Genomic DNA, 7447 nt, shown 5'->3' with positions numbered 1-7447 from the left:
TTAACTTAACTTAATCTCTGGAGGTCCTCCAAACTGGCGGAGGCCTCTGGCTTGCAGCTCCTAAAGCCCCCACGCCTTAATCCGGCCCTGCCTCTCGACCAGGGGTCGGCAATCTGCGGCTCCAGAGCCACACGCGGCTCTCTGCGGACCGCTTCGTGACGTAATGTATGGATGTATTCGCATGCATTGCGGCTCTCTCTCTCTCTCTCGAATGATTGAGTTTTGTATCGAAATTCGAACAACAAAAATTGTCCCTGTAATATTTTTTCAAATTTTCTTGCCGTGTTTTTCACACCTGATGATGATTGCTTGTGTTGCAATTTAAACGTCGTGAGAATTTTATTTTTAAAAAATTTATTATTTTATTGTTTCCCTTCTACGTGACTTTACCGAAAGAACCAAGAACATGAATCCCTGCAGTCACGAAAGCTTTAAATCAAAAATTGTCCCTGTGATGTTGGGTCCCCGACTCCTGCTCCGGAACTCTGGAAGAGCTCTCTCGGGCACCCTCTCGTGCGGTGGCCGTGTTCACCAGCAGTGGCGTGCGCAAGCAATTGCAGAGCTGCTGCTGGTACACCCGGGAAGGCGGCGGGGGGAGGGGGACGGTACTGCCCTCACCGGCCTCACCGATGCGGTGCCGATCTCACCGCGTTCGCACGCGCGCGTTAGCGGGCACGTGGACGGGGACGCGACGCAAGGACGAGTGGGGTAATTGGGCGTACCGATGCGCGCCGAGGTTAATCGGCAAGGGCGTCGCCTGCCCGCTCCATACATCACGCCGCTAACGCGCCTCCAGCCAGCTGCTGGCTGCAACGGAGACACTCGGCTCCCGCTTTGAAACGATGACCCACGCGCTGATTTAAAGGGCACTGGAACGCGACGTTCAGCCGACATGTCAGCGCGCAGCCGAGTGCGTTTGGCGCGTCGTCGTTTCACACAATAGGCTCGGAGGAGAATATTATTTATAGAGTACTGCCGGCGATGGAACACCGTGTGTTGACGAACATCAATGGTGCAGAGATTAGAATGAGCGGTGGATGGAGTGGAGTGGTCTCAAGTGCAGTGATTCACAGCAGTCGCCCCTGGACGAACCTGGCACCACACCCAGGCCATTGCCAGGGCGACCAGATTACCAGGTTATTAGAATATTGCTCACTGCAGGAGATGTATTCATCCTCATCCATTATACCTTTTGGGCAAAGTACGTACTCGGCAAAACTGAATGTTTTTTTCTCCATCCCACGTAGCGGTCGGGACTGCTAAGTGGCCCCCGCTGGCCGTTGTTTGTGAACGGATAAAAAATGCGCAAAATTGTCCGTGCCTTCGTCCAGGCGCACGCGACCCGCCCAATGGGCTCTTATTTCTCAGTCGTTTGTCACTGAAATTGACCATGCGGCAGGCAAGGTGCAGCGGCTGCTGATTAAGTGACGGTGTCTCGTTTCAATCCAGAAAATACTGAAGAGGAAAAAAAAAGTCCGATTGCTTAAGCGATGCCGTAACGCGATTTGTGCCGGGCAAGCAACGCAGCTTCTCACGTTACGCATATCTTGCACGCCCCGTGCCAATGCCACTTTGGGCGTTTAACAATACCGTGCCATAACGGCTGAGTGTTAATAATCTATCATCGCACAAAGCGAGAACGCGTGTTTGTCATTTGCTGTTAAATTGCCCAGATTAGGCCCATTCATCAGCGCGGCTGATTTATTACCGCGCGCCCCACGCGTTGCCGCCGCCACTACCACGACCGGCACCACCATCATCATCATCAGCTCCCTTGCGCTCGCCTGCTTCGTTTAAACGAGGCGCGCCCCCTGCCTGGAGGCGCGTGCGTGTTCGGCAGTCGTATAGACGCGTATCCTCTCATCGCGGCGGCAATTGTATCCTCGTAAATATACATTTAAAGCCCCTCCCCCCCAGCCCACGTCCACTCCGCCAAGGCACCGCACGACCGAGCGCCAATCCGCATCATCCACGCCGCGATTTGCGCCAGCGCGCTGTGGCGAGCCGAACGCGTCTCACCGCCGTGGTGACGGTGACATTCATTGACCGCACCGCTGCGCGTGGGTTTAACGGCGGTCGCGCTGCCGTGTTGAGCTCGAGCCCCGGCGATGCGTTGTCGAGTCGTGCCGCGTGCCGTCCGGAATTGATGACCGACGGTGCGCTCCGTGTGCTGGGAGCTTCGTCGCTTGGAGCGAAACGTCGGACATCGTGCCGAAACACAGACGGTTACGACCGTGGTCGATATTATTTTTTCGCATTCTTGCGTTGTATTATTTTGTGGCTCAATACAAAAGAGACGTTGTGTGTGTGTGTGCGGAGCGGTGGCACAGCGGTTGGCTCAACTTTGCTTGAACCACGTGAAATGAGTTCGAGTCCCGGTCGCAAACAACAACAGCGGCGAGTGATGTCTGTGCCAGTCCTAGGTTCGCACCGTTACCAAACCCACACTCACCATCGTGGTGAAGTATGGTCAAACAACCCCCATAACAAAGGGCTGTAAATTATTGGTTTATGAACACGTGATTCTGAACTTTGAACGCTAGGCTTTTGTGGATCACGTTGTTTAAGAACCTTCAAAACTTGCTCAACAGTTTGGCGCTAAGCATCCTAATGCAGTAGGACCTGGATAAACAATCCAATAGTCGAGTCGACAGGTCCAAAGCACAGTGCGCTGGCCACTGCACCACCGCTCCAACCCGTATAAAGGACATTGTGGCTACAATAGAAGTCGCTCAAGCGTTGCGCCCCCGATACAATTAGGAGCTGTTACATACGGAAGAACACAGGCCTTGCCGCGCCAGCAGCATTTGACATCTGACCGACACGCGATGCCGCTGGTCACGGCTGCGAGTCCGTGTCAAATGCAACCCCAGGCGCACAGTCAGTGGCGTTCTCTCTCCGGACAGACGGGAGGTGGGGGGGTGGTGGTGTAGCCCCTAGCGACAAAGCGAACCGTGGTGGCCAACAACAATTGGCCTGCCCGGCTCGGTAGGAGATGACTTGGCCGCGTGAGGGCGACTGATATCCGGGCCGAACCATCAAATTGGCACGGGTGTTGCCAATCAGACTGGCCCGCTTTTTAAGTGGTCGTGGTAACGCAGCATTGTGAGTTGGCCTGAACGCGTCTCAAGCGCAGCGCTTTGAGCGCGAGAAAGAGGCCCTGCAGCGCACTCTTGTGGCGAGCCAGAAGCAGAACACGACAGGAGAAGAAGAATAAGAAGAAAAAATTGTAACCCGTAAAAACAAAGTTTTTCACTATAAATCCTTTATATGCGTGGCATCGGTTTTATTTTATTATTCATTTCTGTTTTTCTTGAGTAAGAGTTTCATTTTTATCACATTGGTATTTTAAATTAAATATAAGGAAAGTCGTGTATAAGGATTATAAGGTTATCAGTTTTTGTATGATTGTTTATATTGTACATTTTTGTTGTTTTCTTGAATAATTTTCTGTGTTTAGGAAAAATATATGATTGTGTTAGTGAATTTTTTTTTTTCCTAAAAAATTTTGGAATTTTTTTTTTACGAAAATAAATTGTCACGCACAACGAGTCAGTGTGCAAAATGTCAGCTCGATAGGATCACGGGAAGTTGGTTAAAAAACGACCGAAAGATTTGCACGGTCGTAAGCGCGCAAGCAAGCAAGCAAGTGAACTTAATATAAAGGATTTAAAAACACCCAAACACATGTTCTGGACTATACTGGGTGGGGAACGTCCGGCCCGCGAGCCGTATGAGGCCCGCGAAGTCATTTGGTGTGGCCCTGCCAAGGCAACCGCAGGCGGGACTCGAAATTCAATAAATCTAGGAGCAAACCTGGAAAAGCAGTTGCGAGTAGCAGCAACATCATCAATACCAGCGAACATCACACGCCTCGCCAAAGAGAAGCAGTTCCAGCCATCACATTAGGGGTGAGTTAATTAAATGTTTGACCAAATATAACGGGCTAATTTTTAAGTTGATAATTTTGTATAAATAAATTTGTATAAAAATCCAAATGTCCCTTGGCAGAAAAAAGGTTCCCCACCCTGAGTCTTGAGGTATAAGTGCAACCCAGGGTTGTGTGTTCCGGGCCTGTCCGACACGAGTTGGAAGAGGCTTCTTGAATGACAACAAAATGCTTTATTTGAACGCGTGGTCATTCATTTCAGCGCTCTCGTTACGTACGAGGTGAATAATAATAATAACTGAAATGTTTAAAGGCGCCCTTCAGCGATCGTTCTCATGGCGCTATGCATAACAAGGCGGGAAATAGTTAAACAATGAAGCAAAGATGAAGTCAGAAAGACGGTTGAAAATGACGAAAGAGAGAAATCCATTTGGTACGACAGTCAGCCCACTGGCGTCTGAGCCCGGCCACTCCAAGTAGCGTTCTGTGTCACGGCTATCGGGGCCGTCCATAAATGACGTCACGCACCTAGGGGGGTGGGGGGTCAGACATTCGTCACGATGTGTGACGAGGGGGGAGGGTTTGAGAAATGTGACGTCACATCAAAATGCGCAACTTTAAATAAATACTAGCAGAAGTACCCGGCGTTGCCCGGGTGAAAAATATATTTCTTAATAACCTTACATATATACACAGATGGGCTGCTACCCCTGCCCCCCCCCAGCCACGATCTCCTGGGCCGCTGTGCAGTAATATGTACGGCCTATAGTGTGGTGGGGTGTCGAGGCCTAGTACCGTGCAGAGCCTCCGGCCTCGCCTAAATTGCCCACCCGGCTGAGGCTGGGTACTGGGGCCGTTACCCCCCCCCCCGCGCTACAATAATACTGTCTAATCGCTATAATTGTATTATCTACCGACCCTATAATAGTAATTGCACACATTGGGGTGGGGGGGGGAGTGAAGAGGACGTGAAACTTTGATGAATTTACCTCAGAGTCGCGTATTAATGCGTGCGCATATTTTTAACGGGAATTAAAAATGGCGTCCACCCCGCAGCGAATGCGTCGCTAGCCTTTGCCAGGGGCAACCGCCGTGGAAAACCAAACGGACCAATCGTGTCTCGCAAATCCCTCACATTTCGTCCAATGAAACTGCGTATGGTCCGGCGACACACAGACACACAGACAGACAGACAGATTTGCGATTTTATATATATAGATAGACAACACGTTCTGCTTAATTAAATAGACTTTTTAATACATGTTTTACTGGTAGGAACGAAGTGAACCAGCCTACAATAGATTATATCGTCCGTCTGTCCGTCCGATGTCCGATTAGGTGTAGCAACATCGCCCCCTACTGCAAACACTTGGCAGGACCCTACAAAAACCTTTAGACTCAGTGAGGCTTTCCTGGCTAACCAAGTGTAACATTCCCTTATAATTCCCTGAGATAGTTTTTTTATTCCCTGAGATAGTTTTTAATTAAAACATTTAAATTAAAAATTAACTCATTCCCTGAGATAGTTTTTAATTAAAACATTTAAATTAAAAATTAACTCACAGCGGCCTAAAGCCTACAGCTAGGCCTAAAGCCTAGAACTAGGCCTCAAACTCTCCCTTCGTATCGTACCCCCGCGTGTGTGTAATTCCCTGAGATAGTTTTTTTATTCCCTGAGATAGTTTTTAATTAAAACATTTAAATTAAAAATTAACTCATTCCCTGAGATAGTTTTTAATTAAAACATTTAAATTAAAAATTAACTCACAGCGGCCTAAAGCCTACAGCTAGGCCTAAAGCCTAGAACTAGGCCTCAAACTTTCCCTCCGTATCGTACCCCCGCGTGTGTGAAAGGGAGTTAATGTTTAACAATGTTACATTCCCTGATGTTTTTAAATAGAAACATTTACATTTAAAGCTTTGACATTAATAATTAAAACATTTAAATTAAAAATTAACTCACATCAGCCTAAAGCCTACAGCTAGGCCTAAAGCCTAGAACTAGGCCTCAAACTCTCCCTTCGTATCGTCCGATTAGGTGTAGCAACATCGCCCCCTACTGCAAACACTTGGCAGGACACTACAAAAACCTTTACACTCAGTGAGGCTTTCCTGTCTAAACAAGTGTAATAATACATGATGTTTATATTATTTGGTTATTCGTTCCTACCAGCCCACCCCGCAGGGACCTGTTCTCCTACATCATCAGAGTGCAACGCCACATTAAATACGCACTACAATGACAATAGTTCAAAGCGATTTGAAGGATGTTTTATTTGGGGCGGGGGTGCAGAGCTTTTTGTGACGCCGTGTGACGAGGGGGGGGGGCAAAATAGTCCAAAATTGCGTGACGTCATTTATGGACGGCCCTTTTAAGCATCAGTTCGGCGAGTTGTATACTACAGAAGCACATCTTTTCTCGGTTCCCTCTTCTCCAAAACGCGTTGACCCCCGCAGTGAAGAATGGCCAAACAACCCCGTCGCGATCGGCACGGGGTGGGGGCTTTCATCCAGCAGTAGATTGACAAAGGGGATTGTATTCAAGCATTGTTGTTACGCCAGCCTGAACGCTGTCTTCATGCTATGTTTACCTTCATGGCTCCGGGTCGTGTGCAGTTGCAAGGGGGGATGATGATCCCATCATCTGAACTTTTGCAGCGCCACCTACGGTTTAAGGACGGAATCATCTGGATAAGGCCCGGGCTGAGGATAGTTTCTGGCTACTTGCTCTGGAAATAATTATTCAACTACTACTATACAGTAAATTTTAGATTTAAAGCTTTCGTGACTGCAGGGATTCATATTCTTGGCCTTTCGGTAAAGTCACGTAGAAGGGAAATAATAAAATAATAAAAATATAAAACAATCAAATTCTCACGACGTTTCGACTGCAACACAAGCAATCATCATCAGGTTTGAAATCCACATCAAGAAAATTAGAAAAAAAATCGCGAGAATTTTATTGTTTTATATTTGTATTATTTTATTATTTCCCTTCTACGTCACTTTACCGAAAGAACCAAGAATACTATACGGTAGTAGTATTATTACATTAAATTATCATGGCGATGGCAATATAATTTCCTTGGACATACGTCGAATGCAGTATAAACAAGGTTAGCAATTACAGTGAACGTCTGGTAACACGAATATGTACACAGCTATTCCTGATGCTGTGTCTTCTATCATGGCAAACAGGTGGGTCTCATTTCACACCGTAAAAACATGTACAGTAAAACCTTGGATTGCGAGCATAAATCGTTCCCGGAAACGTGCTTGTAATCCAAAGCACTCTTATATCAAAGCACTCGTATATCAGTTGTGATCACGTGACGCTCGGCAGACAAAGCGTATACACGTACTACTCGTATTGCAAAACCTCGCTCGTTTATCAAATTATTATTTAATTACAATTTTTGCTCGTCTTGCAAAACACTCGCAGACCAAGTTACAGTAGTCGCAATCCAAGGTTTTACTGTACTTTTCCACACGCGTGTCGATATTGGCAGTGTTGACATTCGTTGGAATCTCGGTTTGAAGACTCTGAATTGCTCTGCA

This window comes from Lampetra fluviatilis, chromosome 10 (assembly GCF_964198595.1).
Source record: "Lampetra fluviatilis chromosome 10, kcLamFluv1.1, whole genome shotgun sequence".
Classification (NCBI taxonomy): Eukaryota; Metazoa; Chordata; class Hyperoartia; order Petromyzontiformes; family Petromyzontidae; genus Lampetra; species Lampetra fluviatilis.
This window is presented reverse-complemented; position numbering follows the sequence as displayed.